General features: G+C 38.8%; 1 protein-coding gene and 1 pseudogene across 1 annotated transcript in view; both read left to right on the forward strand.

Annotated features, from left to right (window-relative positions):
• KL (klotho) overlaps positions 1-17296 on the forward strand; it is a 41363-nt gene that overhangs the window by 13103 nt on the left and 10964 nt on the right. The window lies entirely within an intron of this gene.
• LOC118609894 lies at positions 5885-6003 on the forward strand (annotated as a pseudogene).

Below are 17296 nucleotides of genomic sequence, written 5' to 3' on the forward strand. Positions count from 1 at the left end.
CCGGGCCTGCCTTGGAGATGAACTTGGAACGGTGTGCAGACTCTTGATGTACTTTCCTCCTCCAAGGTTAAGGGTGTAGCATGAGGACAGATCCTAAGGGAGGGCAAGAGGAAATGGAATCGAAAATGCTGGTGACAGTAGTTGAAATGATGCCTCAAGATAGAGAATCCGAGAAAGGCCTGCAACATGAGCCGGATGCTTTTCAGGAGACCCAACAGGTGTAGTGGATTAAGAGAGTCAGAGAATTGAAACAACCAGCATTTATGACCTCAGAATGCAACGTGGACATTCAAATCTATGATGTTGGGTCACAAACTGGTTTTAGAAATACCTCTCTTCTATATAAGTAAGTTCAATCAATCAAATATTCTTGAGCGCCTGTACCTATGACACAAGTACCATACTGTGTACAGTTCGTAATCCTGGATTTTATTGAAGTGAACAGGTCTGCTGACGAAGCTGAGAGTAACACGTGGGTTGATATCTTCTCGGTAAATTCGCGATCTGCTGGGTGACTTGCTGCGAAGCGTAACGCTTACCAGAGGCAAACACTTCGTTTGAACTGAGTGACGTGGCAGGGAAGGGGGAGTGTGGCCTTTGATGAGCTTTCACCCCCAAATAACTCCCTGTCAGAAGAGATGAGGTGTGATTCTCTGATTTCAAAAGGAGCTAGAAACTCAGAATTTCATGTGACATTTTCTGATTTTTAATGATTATCTGTAAAATGTTTTTAAGTTTGATAAAGGCCAAACACATCTTCTCTGTGGATTTTGACCTTACAACCCCCGACCTACAGCCTCCGGCTCATCTGACAGCAGCATGACTCCAAACCGTCCAGTGTGCCTTGTCTGTCATGATCTGTCTGAGGTTCAAGGCCAAGGTTGTGGCCCTCTCCTGGCGTCACCTCCCGCGTGAGTGGTGCATACAGACAAAGGAGTTTCCCCAAATCGAATGGTGATGTGTGTTGGAGAATGTGGAATTTTGAACATACATCTCCTTAACGTATGGATCAAGTGGTGCCAGGTGTTCGACCCCGCACTGTTACATACATCATGGATATTCATTTAAACTCTTTTTATTTGATGGGATAAACAGGCCTATGCCGAATCATTAGGCGGTCTACTTAATTACAGGGAACGTCACACCCTGCCTGCACTCCCAGGCCTGAGACTGGAGGGTTTTTTTTGGGGAGGAATTCAAAGAGAGGGAAGTGCAATTTTGGGGTGCTGCATAGACAGAAGGGCAAGGGATGAGACACGGGTTCAGGTGGAATTGTACTTACAAACTTCCCATCGCCCCTACAGAACCTTGTCACTCTGTAAGCAGAGAGCATCTATCTCTCTGGCAAGAAAAAGGAAGATTTTCTTTTCCTGTCTGAAGACCTTAAATGGCTCCAAAGTAAAGATGTCACCCACAGACGTCTGGGGATGGGTCTCCCAATGAAATGACAGGCTTCCTGGCCAATCGACACAGGGCGAGCTTGCTCTCTAAAGGTGTCCCCGTGCCTACAATTTTTGACCAGTTTTTATGTTCTTTTAAGTATGAGTGGATGGGCAAACTCCTCAATCTATTTAAGGAAAGTGCTCAACATAAACCAGAGAAAATAAAATAAACAGAAAAGCAAACTAGGAAAACAAATCATGCAGAAAATTAATCACACGCAAACCGAGAAGGGAACGATCAGAAAATTTTAAACTGTTCTTGAATATTAACAATAAGATTGTCAAAATAAAATGTTTAGCAAAAAGTTTGAAAAGTAAAGAAATGCTCCCAAAGTAGTACAAAACAACAAAGAAATGGAAATATTAAAGAAAGGGTAAAAAGATTGAAAAGATCAAGCACGAAAGTCCAACATCAGACTAACAGGAGTTCTGGGAAGAAAATAAGGAAATGGAGGGCAGGCAATTATTAAAGAAATAACACAAGATAATGTCCCAGCACAGAAGAAAACAAGCCTTCAGCTGTAATATCTTCCCGAGTTCAGAGCGCAATGAAAGCAGTTACGTAGGGACTGAGAAACCTTCCCTTCGATGTCATCCTTCCAAAGACGCTAATGGAAGGTACACGCCAGCAAATAAAGAAGAAGTGGGACCTGGAACAGTGTGGCTCCAATTTATAAGAAATAAAGCAGAATCTAGGATGAGGGCAGCTCCGGACAGCATCTAGTCTGGATGGAACCGGAGGGTGGAAGGTTCTGGAGGAGAAGGTTCTAGAGTGAAGTAATATCCACAGACTTGGTGATTTAAATAACAATTTTATTTTGCTTGCACGTTGTGGGTCAGAGTTGAGACTGGCCAGCCTAGGGCAGTTTTCCCTTGGGCTGCAATCGATTCAGCTTCTGCGGGGCTGGGTGTCCGAGATGGTGCCATGTGCATGATTGGCAGATGATGCTGGATGTTGACCAGACGGTGGTCTCAGGCTAGCCAGACTCCTTACGTGGAAGCCATCTCCTCCCCAGCAAGCATCCCAGGAGAACTAGGAAAGAGTGATGGAGACTTTTGACTTAGCCTCCGTGTCACGTGGCTTCATTTGTGCCAGAGCTGTCACAACCCCGGACTCAAGGGGAGGAGGAGTGGCAGGGTCACATTATAGAGGACCGCGGGGGGCTGTGCTGTCTTTGGAAAATAAGTTGTGCCATGATGTCTCAGGCTCTATGGCCTGGGACGCCTTTTTCCACCTCCCCGGAACCGCTCCATCTTTCAATATCAGTTTAGCAGCTACTTCCTGTGTGAAGATTTCCTTTCTCTGAATCTCCGTTGTATTTTTTTAAAAATCCTTCCTACGGCACTTTCGCTTGCAACCTGTGTCGTCATCATCTGAGCTTTCATCCCTCACTATACCCTGCATAATAATTTGCCTATTGAGTGAATATTTGCTTAGCAAGCTGATTACACGATAACTCAAACGACAGTCATGAGAACGTGTATCCCAATTCAGATCTTTTATTTTTATTTCTCCCCTCACAATTCTCATTTCTGGAAAATGAAAGAAACCAGACAATCTCTTGCGAGGAGTTCCGGCAGAAACTGCATGTGGCCGTTTAATGTGGTTTTTTTGCCACTTTGTGAGAAATAAAGGACATGGGAGAGTGACTGACAACCAAGTCTTTATGATTTGACTAAAAAGTTTTTTTCTTTTCTGGTTTAAGCCCTGCGGTTTTGACTTTTGCCTTCGGTCATGGGGTAGACAGAGCACGCAGGCCCCGGCCTCGTCTGCCTCCTGCCCCCTCACCCCTGCCCTCCAGCCTGCCGTCCTGCTATTGGCTCTTGAGGTCTTTTCTTCTGACTCTTTCCTCAGACTGGAATGTTCCCCCCACCCCACCCTTCCACCAAACCCACACAACCAGCTCCCTCACCGCATTTAAGCCTAAGCTCAGAAGCCACCTTCTCAAACGAGGCCCCTCCACCCCTCCACCAGCACCCCACTTCCCACTGCTGCTCCCAGCCAGCAGGCCTTACGGGGCACGCTGAGGACCGCTTCTTGTTCGAGAAGCACTTCCTGGGGCCCTGGAGGAGAGAAGACTTCTCCAAATGTGTAGGTACTGCAGAGGAAATGTGTAAAGATGAATTTCTTGAGTTTGGTTTGTAGCTTCAGAATAGAAGACGCTGTGAGAGCGACTGAAAAACAAAACAAAACAAAACAATAACAAACAAGTAAAACCCTCCGGCATAGTAGTGGCTGTTGAAAATGCAATCTGCCAGGCCTCAGGCAATCCCCAGACAGAAGCCAGATCTTTGGATTTGGGGGTGCTCGTTACCTGAGGGCTGAGGGCTTATATGTGTTAACACCCCTGGATGACTTTTGTAAATGAATCCTACCAAAGCTTTTGTGTGTGTGTGTGTGTGTGTGTGTGTGTGTGTGTGTGAGAGAGAGAGAGAGAGATAAAGAATAATCTTTGGAGATATCTTAGGATCCCAAAGGGAGGCTGCGTGGGACAGTTTTCCTGGACTTGGAAATAGCCGTTCTCTGATACTGATTCTGGTGGGGGAAGGGATGTGTCTTTGTTTGATTTGCACTTTGCTGTGGATTAGGGTATTTTATATTCCGTAAGGGTAGATGTTAACAGACATGATTCTTGCCTCATAAAAACACATATTTATTTTGTCCAAACATCTCCACAGAAATGTGAGATAACAAGATGGAAACCACAAATTATTTCATGAAAGAAATAAAGATTATTGTGAGTGCCACCAAAAAAAGAAAAGAAAAAATGCCTCTCCTCGCCTTGGTACCCAGGCCTCCCTTATTTTGTTCTGTATGTTGCACACGACTTATCGCCTAATATTCTTTAGAGTTAACGTTTATCACGTTTGCTGTTCATTTCTCTCTTCCTGCTAAAACGGACTCTCCCAGAGGGCAGAGATTCTTGTCTGTTGCTTTCACTGCTGTGTCCCAAAGTTCTAGCGCTGTCCCAGGCACGTAGTAGGTGTCTAATAAACACTCATGGAATGAAAATATCTCTTCTCGTGGATCAGCGACTTTCAAACATTTTTGACCTTGACACACAGTAAGAAAGACATTTTACATGTCAACACAGACACAATTGAAACCAAAGTTTCATGATGCAATACTTACCCACACCGCACACAGGGCACTCTGCTGTTTTTTAATCAGTTCTATTTTATTTCGATTTCTAAAAGGCCGTGGCTCCGCGTAACTTGATTTCACAATTGGAATCTGTAGTATGAAAAACTTTGACTTAAGATCGTGCAGAAACTATTACCACAAAAAAGGCAAAAGAAAAAGAGAAGGGAGAAAGGGCAGGCGGATTACTTTCTGCTATCAGCTGCTCCATAAAACATATTTCACATTCCTGTAATCTTATCCTGCCTGATAATGTAGAAACCCTCACGTGTTCACATGTCACTTTTTCTTTAGGTGAAAAGCGTCCTCCACTGCAAGGGGAATTGAGTGATTTCAAAAGCAAAGAGCTATAAATGAGCTTGTGAACTGATAAGTGATCTCAGAGTTTCGGCATCTGCTGCTATTACAAAGCAGGAGAATTAGGTGCGCAGGCAGAGGTAAAACACTTAGAAAGCAAAGGTGACTAATATGGAAGAAAAACATTTTTCTCAATTTTGTGGACATCAGAAAGTAGCTGTTTCATGAGGGTATTACAGAATTACTCTGGTGATTGTAATACTAGATGTTTACTGAAAAGACTTCAGTTGACTAATGAGCCACTGGACGCTTTTGCTGACCTGGTGAATGTCTCTGCGATCTGAATCCTTTATCTTCTTGTCTCTTTTTCTCATCTAGCCTGATGTCTCTCTGTTCCTTACAGTTCTCATTTTGCGGCTACTAGAAAAGCAGATGCAAAAACCAGGAATTGAAACTCCTCTGTGTCTCTGATAATGTTGTGATCAGTGGACTAGACAGATTCTGGTCACGGGCCAGATGTTTTGTGGACAACCTAACATCAATGATTTGAAAGGATTTTGGAGGCAGCGTGATTTTGTATTAAATGGAATGATTTAACTGATTTTTATTAGTTCTGTACAGATAAATTAACAAGGCCAGAAACCTAATCTCTGATTTATTGACGTACTATCCAAAGTGAGTTATAAAATGATTTTACTTCATTTGAAGGAAGTTTCTCTTTAAAAACAAATGAATAAGGCTTTTTTTTTTTAATGTAACCTACTTTGAAAAAATCCAGACAAAATGATCCTAAGTAAAAAAATCTCTAAGATTATTCCGTAATTTTAAAAATCTACCTTGGCCTTTATCTTGCCTAGTTGTAAAAGCATGCTTTTTAACTGAGTGTGTTCTTTTGGAATCTCAATTGTGGTTATATGTGTATTAAAAAATTCTATCTATATTTGCAAATGGCCAACCCCAACTAATTAAGGAGTAAAAAGACCTTTATTAGAAGGACACAGGAGTCTACAGCCATGCTATCCTGAACAAGCCCTATTCCATCTGATCGCAAAAGCTAAACAGGGATGAGCCTGGTTAGTACTTGGATGGGAGACCACTTAGGAAGACCAGGTGCTGTAGGCATAAAAAATAAAAAATAAATAAGAGATTGTAAACTGACAAGGTCCTTGTAATCCGTGAGGTCAACCAAGGGTTGCCTTGCCTAAACAAATAATTAATTAATTAATTAATTAATAAAAAGCAGGATACTGGGATAATTTAGCTCTATGGACTTTAGGAATTGGACTTGCAAGTAATCATTACCGTCAAGGAGGGCAGTCTTTCCCACTCACTGGGTGCACATGCGCGCGCACACACACACACACACACGTGCGTGCAAGTGCTCAGGTCAGTGGCAGAGGGTCTCTTCCCGCGTAAACAACTCTACATGCACTTTCTTCTACTCCAGACTTAGAAGAGAGCCTTGCCTTCACTCCAGCAGAACAGTCTCGGGGAAGATGTCTCATTAAATACAAATAATTTTACATTCAAAATTGGTCATATTTTGGTCCCATATTATTGTAAACTTATTTTCCCAAAGCCACAAACTATTAACACTTTTCTCTGATTAGCTGGTAGCATGGTTTTCACAACATTGAGGAAATTGTTACAACTGTGTCTTTAAACATAATTTCCATGCTTAGATACTCCATTGGTCTCCCCAGTACCAACCAAATTCCACTATGAAGGCTGTCTTAAAGGATCTTTGCTTCCTACCCCATCTACCCCATGTGTGGGACAGGCTAGAAAAGAGATCTCAACTGTTCGGCTTAATACATGGATTTATAATGTTTGTTTTTGCTTTTGTTTTTGTTTTGAGAGGTCCAGGTGACTTGATGAAATGCGACTTAGTTAAAAAGATTTTGGTGGAGAATAATTTTGTCAGCTAGACCATTTGGTTGAAAAATCAATCTCAGTTACTAGACTTTTAATATTAATAATTTTGGTTTTCCAGGAGTCTTTTAAGCAGTTCTAATATCATTTTCATAAATTATCAAGTTAAAATATAAGAACCTATTCTTTCTTATTTGAGAAATTTTGAAGCAACTGAAATGTGTAACAATAGAAGATGAGTAAATCAGTAAATAATTTTTGAATAGTGAGGGACTGAATTAGTTGGAACAATCTGTGTCATCCATCCTTGTGCGAAAGGTGAAAAGTAGCTAAATAAGCATGGTGAACATCATCAGCTTAGAAAAATAACGTAGTAAATAATTTGAAGGAGAAAATTCCTCAAACTTGATAATTCCAGTTACTTTTATTTATTCGTTATTTTTTCTTATTATAAAAGCAATGCATGCTTATTACATGAAAGTCAGACAATCAGAGGAGTGGAACAACATAAAAAATGTCCATAGTCCCACTCAGTAGAGACAACTACTGTTATCCTTTTGGTACAAATTCTTCAAAAGCCTGTCCTATGTATATTTATTTTATATGTATACAGGTATAAATATATATATATATATATGTATATATACATACACATATGATTCCATATATTTGGTAATACTGCCCATGATTATCTGTAGCTAACTATAATTTGTTAAGGTGATTGATGATCATTTGTAGCTAGTGATTTTTTCCATTTAATCCCTTATTCCTGAGTTATTTCAACTAATACCTATAGTTGGCCTTTTAGATTATTTCAACTAATCTAAGAACTAGGACTGACACATAGTAGCTACTCAAAAATTTGTTACCTAAAAGAATAAATAAATGAATAAGCTCGTGTTAGATGTTCAGGTTGTTTATATTCATCTCTGTCATTGATGGAGAGTGTACAGTATTGGCGAAAAACCACCAATTTACGAAGAACTATGAAGAACTATGACATCCACCCCCCACCCTGCATATGTGCACAGAATGTCTAAATGTGTCTGGGGAGCCAAACAAAGTTCACAGGGGAGATGAGAATTGAGCTGAATTTAAAAGGAGTGAGCATTTCTCAGTGAATAACTGGGGGGAAATAGCGCTAAGAGTAAGCGAGGTTACTTAGGGACCGCTTCTTGGAGGAGCCAAGTCCAAAATGGCAGAGAGCGTTGTCGATAACAGAAGCAGAGCGGAATGCTTTTTCGGGGTTGATAGGTTGTCATCCAAGGTCGGTACCATCTTGTGAGGGATAATGAGAAATTGTCCTGCTAATGACATCTGGGCTGGGCAGTGATGAGATAGACATCGATGTGGAAAGTGTCCTTGTCCTTCCTGTTAATTCGTGGGAGGCCGCATGACTTGGAACAAGAGCTAAAAATCATTCTACTTATTTCATTTGCTAAGAACGGCAAAGGTAGGCAGGCCCAGGTGCTGCCTATTTCCATCTATTTAGCTGGCAAGGCGTCGGGGACTGTAGACATGAGGCCGGGCACAGAGTAGCTCCTGGGTCACAACAGCAGGTCTCAAGCAAGCTTTAAGGAACTGCACACAGAAAGTACTGGTCATTTTTGTGGATAGAAGTTATAGATGGCTATTTTTGGGAAATCATCATGTGCTCTATTAGATGGTTATTTTGTGTGAGGCTGCCTGAAATTCTATCTGGAGGAACTGCAGTGTATAATCCATGAATCTATGCTGATAGAAATAATAGGAATAATTTGGTCTTCAAACACAGGTATTAGACTAGTTGGAACAGTTGGCTGACAACACAGGGTAGCAGTGACTTTTAAGAAAGTCCTTAGACATGTAATTGTGATACTTGAACTTGTAAGAGGATGCCAAGAAGAGAATGAAAAAGCAATTCTCCAGCACTCTCTGGAATTTGTCTAGTCCTGTGACCTTTATTGAAATAGTGCACCTTTAATTTAGAACTAAAACAACATCTCGGGTTGCTTCTTGGCTAGGGAGTATATGCGAATGAGTTGTTGAACTATTTTCTGTTTATGGGCTGTATTTCAGTTGTTTAATCATTGGTCTCAGTCAATTTAATTAAGATTATTTGTAGGATTAAATTAATCCTTTAAGAATTATTCCATTTTGATTTTTTAAAAATCCAAGAAATGATAGCAAAAAACAATCCATTCAGTATTACCTCTGAAATTTATTTTAATGATTAACACCATTCACGTGTTCTCCAACTTTAGAATCCTACGCCCAGCTGCAGACTAGGCATCTTCATAGAGATATCAAAGTCATGATGACCTAAACATAGTTTGATCTTGTTTCTTCCCTAATCCCTTACTTTGTACTTTCTCTGTTGTCCTTGATTGTTTCCACCCTCCCCCTCACAAATCTATCAGCAGGAAATGATTTTTGAACTTTACGTAAATGTAATCATGCAACCATATGCATGCATTCTTTGTGTCTTGGTTCTTTTGCTCTACGTGATATTTTAGAGGTTAATTCATTTTGTTATGTGAAACACTAGTCCATTCTTTTTATTGAGGAGTACTATTACGTCATACACACAGTCTGCAGTGTTTATGCATCCTCCTGTTGATGGACATTTGTGTTGTTTTCAGTATTTTGCTATTGTGAATAAAGCTGCTATAAGGATCCTTGAGCAAATCATTTTTTTAAGTTTTCATCTTGATGTCATACAAGTCTTTTTGTGTACTTACCTTGCCGTTTCTCTTGTGTGTGGAATTGCTGAGAAGTAGAGAAGGCCTCTGTTTAGTTTATAAGAAACTGCCGGCGAGTTTTCCTAAGTGGTTTATACTCCCACAAGCAACGTATAGAGTTCCAGTTGCTTTTCCTCCATGTCAGATTTTACCATCGGTCTTTTTAATTGTAGGCATTCTAGTGGGTGTGATGGCTTCTTGTGGTGGTTTTCATTGGCATTTCCCTAACAATGTTGATGTTTGGCATTGGTATAGATGCTTTTATGAAAAATCTGTTTGAATCTTTTGTTTGGGGCAGGGAGGGGTGTGGTTTCTCTTTTATTATTGATTGGTAGGATTACTGTATTTATTTTTAATATAATCCTTTTGTCAGATACACATATTTTTAACATTCCCTCAGTGATTTGTCTTTTCATATTGTTACCTTTGAAGAGCAGATTTTAATTTTAGTTAAGTCTAATTAAGCATTTTTTTCTTTTACAATTAGGGTTTTCTGTGACTTGAGAAATCTTCTTACTCTAAAATCAAGAGGCTATGTTTTGTTCTATAAGCTTTGTAGTTTTTGCTTTTTACGTTTGGATATGCAATCTGTCTCAAATGAATTTTTATGCAAGGTGTAAGGCTGGGTTCAATTTTTTTCTCATACATTTTCCAAATGCAAGACAATTTTTTGAGAAAGCTTTCCTTTTGCCATATAGATGCCCTGATGCATTTTTGGAAAATCAATTGGCCATGGATTTATTTTTGAATTCTTTATGCTTTCCTTTTAATCTATTTGTCTATCATAATGCCAATATCACATTATATTATTATAACTTTATAGTAAGCCTTGAAATCAGGTAGTATGAATTTTTCGACTTTGTTCTTCCCTTTTCAAGTTATTTTAGCTGTTCTATGTCCTTGGAATGGTCACATCCATTTTAGAATCAACCTGCCAATTTCTACAAAAAAAAAAATTGTCAAGATGTTGGATAGGATGTTGTCGAATCTATAGATTAATTTGGGGAGAATGGATAACGTAATGCTATTGAGTATTCCAATCCATAAAAATGGTTTCTTTCTTGATTTATTTAGGTTTTCTTTAAATTTTCTTAGTAATGATATGTAGATGTCATTAGCACAAATTTTGTTAATTTTGTTAAATTATTCCTAGGTATTTTATGATTTTGGTGTAATCGTAAGTGGTATTATATTTAAATTTTGTTTCCAAATGTTTATAGCTCATATATAAAAATATAGTGATTTTTGCATATCGACGTTGTATTCTATTAACTTGTATTCTATTAACTTGTATTCTAATAACTAAATTCATTTATTACTTCTAATAATTTATTTTTAGATTCATTGGGACTTCTATATGAACAATTATGTTTTCTGTGAATAATAAATAGAGTTGTCTATTTTCTTTTCCAATCAACATGCCTTACTACACTGGCAAGGATCTCCAGTATAATGTAAATAAAAGTTGTGAGAGTTGTTAAATTTATTCTTAAGTATTTTATTTTTTGTTGAACATATTATAAGTGGAAATAGTTTCTTATTTTTCTTTTTGGATTGTTCATTACTATTGTATGAAAATACAATGGATTTTTGAGTTTTGATATTGTACCTGGCAATTTTTCTGTATTTATTAGCTGTAATAGTTTTTTTTTTTTGTAGGGAGATTCTTTAGCATTTTTCTTATGTAAAATCATTTCATCTGAAAATAGAGGTAATTTGACTTCTTTTGCAATTCAGGTGTCTTTTCTTTTCTTTCCTGCTTGATCTGGTTGAGCATCGGTGCACTGAGGAAGAAAACAGTGAAAGCAGCATCCCTAGCTTGATCCTTATCTTAGAGGGAAAAGCATTCAGGCTTTCACCATTGAGTACATGTTAGCTATGGGTTTTTTTAAAAAAATGTCTCTTATTGTGTTAAGAAAGTTTCCTTCTACTCCTAGTTTTTCTTTTCTTCTTTCTTTCTTTCTTTCTTTCTTTCTTTCTTTCTTTCTTTCTTTCTTCTTTCTTTCTTCTTTCCTTCTTTCTTTCTTCTTTCTTTCTTCTTTCTTTCTTTCTTTCTTTCTTTCTTTCTTTCTTTCTTTCTTTCACGTTTTTGTCATGCAAGACTTTTAGACCCTTTCAAATGCTTTTTCTGCATTAATTCTGATGATCATGTATGGTTTTGCCCCTTTCATTCTACTAATGTGATTGTGAGATAATAGAAACTGTATATATTGGTCTCTGCCCCAAGTTCCTGGCATAGAGTTGCTGAAACTCTTGCAATTCTCTAAACAATAACTACACTAGGAGCATCTCTTGTTCTAATATTTGTCTTTGACCCCCATTCCTGGCACAGGACTCTTAAAACTCATAAATTCCTAAGTGACAAGGACACTGGGAGCCTCTTTTGTTCTAATGAAGTAACTCTGGGTGGGCACCTGGATGGGGGCTTGTCACCACAAGGACCAAGCCATAATTAGAAGCTTGGAACTGGTATCTCATTGTGGTTTTGATTTGCATTTCCCTAAAAGCTAATGATGTTGAACATCTTTTCATATATTTGTTGGCCATTTGTACGTCCTCTAGGGAGAAGTATTTATTCAGGTCCTCCGCCCATTTTTGATTGGATTATTTGTTTTGTTGTTGTTGTTATTGAGTTGTATGAGTTCTTTGTATATTTTGGATATTAGGCTGTTATGGGAGGCGTTGCTTGCAAATATATTTTCCCATTCAGATGGTTATCTCTTTACCTTGTTGATAGTTTCTTTTGCTGAGCAGAAGCTTTTTAGTTTGATGTAGTTCCATTCATTTATTTTAGCTTTTACTTACTTCCCTTGCCTTTGAGGTCAAATTCATAAAATCCTCTTTAAGTCCAAGGTCCTTGAGTTTAGTTCTTATGTTTTCTTCCATGCATTTTATTGTTTCAGGTCTCATATTCAGGTCCTTAATCCATTTTGAGTTAATTTTGGTGTGTGGTGATAGACAAGACCAACAACAAATATTAAAAAAAAAAAAAGCAGCAGCAGCAGCTCGGAGCTTTCAGCCTCACATTCCCATCATCCAGAGAGAGGAGAGGGTCTGGAAATGGAGTTAATAACTAATCATGACTACAAGAGGAAGCCTCCATAAAACCCGAAAGTAGGGGCTTGGGGGAGTTTCTAGGCTGGCGAACACTGGGAGGGTGACGCACCCCAACTGGGGACAGAAGCTCTTGTGCTTAAGACCTCATCCTGTGTATCTCTTCATCTGACTGTTCATCCGTGTCCTTTATTACATTTATCTTTAATAAACTGGTAAGTGTAAGTAAGCGTTTCCTTTAGTTCTGTGAGCTGCTCTAGCAAATTAGGTGAACCCGAGGAGGGAGTCATGGGAACCTCTGTTCCGTAGCTTGTTGGTCAGAAGCACAGGTGAGATAACCTGGGCTTGTGACTAGCATCTGGGGCGTGTGTGTGTGTGGAAAAAAATCTTACAGGACTGAGACCTTAATCTGTTGGATCTGATGCTATCTCTTAATAGACAGTATCAGAATTGAGTTAAGTCGTAGGACACCCAGCGGGTGTCACATAGAATTGCTTGCTGTGGGAAAAACTTCCATACATTCGGTGACCTGAAAGGTCAGATGTGAAGTGTTTTGTGGGAGTAGTAAGAGACTCACTGGGAAGAAATACATAGTAGGGAAGAACTGGGTTTTTCTTTACGCAGTAAGAAAAACTTGGAATTTTTCTTTTATAGTGACGTATTACATTGATTGATTTTTCATATGTTGAACCATCCTTTCAAACCTGGGGTAAATCCCACCTGATTGTGGTACATAGTCCTTTTAATATACTGCTAGATTCGTTTTGTTAGTATTTTTGGAGGTTTTTTGTGTGTCTATATTTATAAGAGATATTAGTCTGCAGCTTTGTGTGAGAGAGATTGGTGTTAACTCTTCTTTGCTTGTTTGGGATAATTTATTATTAAGGCCGCTTACCTTGGGTTTTTCTTATTTGGGGAGGTTTTTTCATTACTGATTCAATCTCTTGAAATTCATTTTATGCTCCAGGATGTGGTTTATATTCATAAACATTTCATGTACGACTTGAGAGTATTGTTCAGTATAGTGTTGACTTAAGTGTCAATTAGGTCAACTTGGTTTATTGAATTAGTCAATTTATATACTTAGTAATTTTTTTTTCTTTTTTCTTTTTTGCTATTTCTTTAGTCAGTTACTGGGAGGGGAGTTAAAATCTCCAACTTGAATTGTCAGTTTGTCCACTTTTTAAAAATTCTGTAAATTTTTTGCTTTATGTATTTTAAAGCTCTGATATCATTATATTTAGAATATGGCTTCTTGATGACTTGGCCCTCTTATCATTAAGAATTATCCATCTTTACCTCTGGTAACATTTCTTGTTTTGAAGTCTATTTTGTTATTAATATGCCCATGTCAACTTTTTTATGCTTATCACATGTCTGATCTATTTCTTTCCATCTTTTTTCTTCAGTCTAGCTGACATTTTATGTTTAAAGTGTATTTCATGTACACAGAATGTAATCGAAGCTTACTTTTTCAAAATCTAGTTTGAGAGTATCTATCTTTTACCTCGAGCATTTAGTGCATTTTTATTTGTGTAATTATTGATATAATTGGGTTTATGTTTACTATCTTGCTATTTGTTTTCTATTTGTCCTATCAGTTTTTTGTTTCTTTATGAATACTTTTTAGTGAATCAAATATTTCTTAGTATTTTATTTTTATTATTCTGCTGGCTTTTTAAATATAACTTTTATTATATTTTTATGGTTTCTTTAGAGATTATATTATTTATTCTTATCACATATTTTGCATAGAATTAATATAGTTAATCCCATTCAATAAAATTTTCATTTTATATATTTTACTTTTCAGTTCTATAATTTTCATGTATTCTTTTGTTTCCCTTTCTCTGTTGTTATTTCCCCTATGTTCACTCTTTATATCTATCTTTTCCTTGAAGTCCTCGAACATACTTGTAAAAACTATCTTAAAATCCTAAGTCATCTTAGCTTTGGTTTCTGTTTCTTTAGAATGCTATTTTTTTTTATTTTAAATTAAGGTTTTCATTTTTCTTCTTTTATATATAGAAAACAATGTACAGTTTTTCATTTCCTTCCTTTTCAATGTCTAGCAATTTTTTTTTATTATCCCCTGGACAATATAAATGACACATGATAGGGAGTCTGGTTTACGTTGTTTTCCTTTAAAGGATATGCTATTTTGTTCTGCCAGGCAGTTTAATTACCAGAGGATTCTTTTAAACATGCCAGGCTTGAATCTAGTCTTTGTTAGAGCTGGTCTATTTCAGTTTTGTCCTTCTTTTCCAGGTGTGACCTTCTTGAGTTTCAGCTGAATATCTCAAGTGCTCAACCATGCATGTTTCTCTACTGTGGCTATCCTAAATTGCAATGTTTCCCAGCCCTGCAAAACCTTTGGTTTTCATCTCAGACCTGTGGCCGGTGCTCTTTGTTAAACCTCAAAGAGTCTCACCTTGTGCCTATTTAGCCAATGACCCTCAGGAAATCCCCATGCCGAGTTCTGGGTCCTTCCTTCACACAGCTGTCTTCTCTTCAAGTTGTGGACATGCTTCAGCTCTTACTTCTGATCTCTGCCATAGCTCAGCCATACTGCTGTGTGCTGTTTGGGCTTCATTTCCCTTACCCAGGTCTTAAACATGGGCCACGCAGAAAGCCAAAACAGACATGGAGCTCGCTTTGCTGTTTTTAAATGCCTTATTTGTGAGAAACTTTGTGTCTGGCTCTGGGAAGGATACAAATAGGTAAATGAGATGGAGCTTACAATTCGGACAGAATGAAAATGGGCTATGAAATTCAGACTATTTTGCCTGACTTCCAAAATTCGGTGATACTAGCTGATTGGTAGAAAGACATATAAGACCCATATATATTTTTTAGACTATTTAGATCCTAGGTTTCAAAAATCTGCATTGAGGCTGTGAAGGAAGTGAGGAAAACATAATGTACCAGAGTGTCTTATGCCCCAAACTGGATCATTAGTGTATTTTGAGGCAACACACTATTATTCTCAGAGGCCAATCATGCTTAATTCCTTCTAATTATTTTTTTAATGATGTGTGCCTGAAAGTTCTCTGTTTAAGGTCTCATAAATGAAATACAACCAGAGAGAGTTTTGCTGCTCTATCTCAGAACACTGCTTCTATATCTGACTTTCTGATATGGTTCTTAATGGCAGCCTTCATTCCTCCATGTCTGCTTACTGAATACTTACTCTGCCCCCAGACACTTTGATGGAATCTGAGGAGAGAGAAAAGTCCTAGTCAATGCCTTCAAAACACCTGCAATCTAGACAAATAAATGCAATATAATATAGTTAAGGTCTTCGATAGAGGCCAGCTGTAGAGACACATGAAACAAGACATTTAAGTGTGGAGAGAGGGAAGATGTCAGGGAAGACTTCCTGGAGGCAGTGATGTCTGAGCTGAGTTTTGAAGGGGGTGAGGCTGGGTGAAACATGAGAGAGCCACATCTGTGAAAGTATTGCAGCTTCAAAGATCTCAGAACTTCACATAGCGTTCACTGTGCCTAGGAGGCAGGATTTGAGGTGGAGACTGTAGGGCAGGTTAGAGGACAGTCTGGCAGGGATTAATTAGATGATAGCTTTCAAATAACCATCATAGACAGGTTGAGCAGGGCCTGGCATCCAACTCATATGAGCTATTTTTCTGTTTTGAATTTTAAGTGTTTTTCTTCTAAAGCAATACATGTGTATGGTAGGAAACGAAAAAAATATATAGAGAGATAAGTAAAATGAAGAGAATTATGTCACTTGCAATCCTACAAAACCTCTTTTAGCAGGTGGGGGTGAGGAGACCTCCTGGAGAATGGAATGACCTCTATCTGGGGCCGCCATGGACAGATCCAGGGGAGGGTCTGGAGTAGGGCGAGTGGTTAAGCCAAACATTAACTAAGATGCTTTCTATATTAGTCAGTGTTCTCCAGAGAAACAGAACTGATAGGATAAATATAGATAAATAGAAAGAGGCTTATTATGGGGTATTGGCTCATGTGGTTATGGAGACCAAGAAGTCCCATGAGCTGCTGTCTGCAAGCTGGAGGCCCAGGAAAGCTGCTGGTGTAGTTCTTGTCTACACCTGAAGGCCCAAAGACCAGGGAAGCCAATGGTATAAGTCTGGGTCTGAGTTAAAAGACCAGAGAACCAGGAGTGCCAGTGTCCAGAGGCCACAGAAGATGGGTGACCCAACCCAGTCAGAGAGCAGGTTCATCCTTCCTTCATCTTTCAATTCTATTCAGGTCCTTGCTTTGAAGATACCCACCCACTCCCGGGAGGGTGATCTTTAGTCTACCAATTCAAATGCAAATCTTTTTCAGGAACACCCTTATAAACATACCCAGAAATCACTCTGCAGTGGTTTTGTTAAATTAGCATTTGTTGAATGAAGCACTGGGTGCTGCACTGAGCCTGGGTTTAAAAGACCGCAAGGGAAATTGAGACAGAGAAGTTAGTCACTCCTAGGTTCTAGAGGAAGTACACGACATGCCTCATGGGGCCACACTGGAATGTCAAAGCAGAGACAGAGAGAGGGACAGGACCTGGGACGTGAGCCTTTATTAGGGTCTGTGGATAGAGTGCTTTGAGGTTCCTGGGCTAGGGCCGAATTGGTCAATTCAAACAAAGACGGGGGTTTGGGTAAACCCCACGAGGGTCTTATCTAAAGGGTGCATAAGGGATGCAGGTGCTGGGAGGCAGGGGTGGCTGTTGATGACAGGGCTGTTGGGAAAGTCGCATCAGGAACTTGCATTTGCTTATGATTCTGCAGGCTGCTATC

The sequence above is a fragment of the Rousettus aegyptiacus genome, unplaced genomic scaffold (genome assembly GCF_014176215.1).
Source record: "Rousettus aegyptiacus isolate mRouAeg1 unplaced genomic scaffold, mRouAeg1.p scaffold_m13_p_11, whole genome shotgun sequence".
In the NCBI taxonomy this organism is placed as follows: Eukaryota; Metazoa; Chordata; class Mammalia; order Chiroptera; family Pteropodidae; genus Rousettus; species Rousettus aegyptiacus.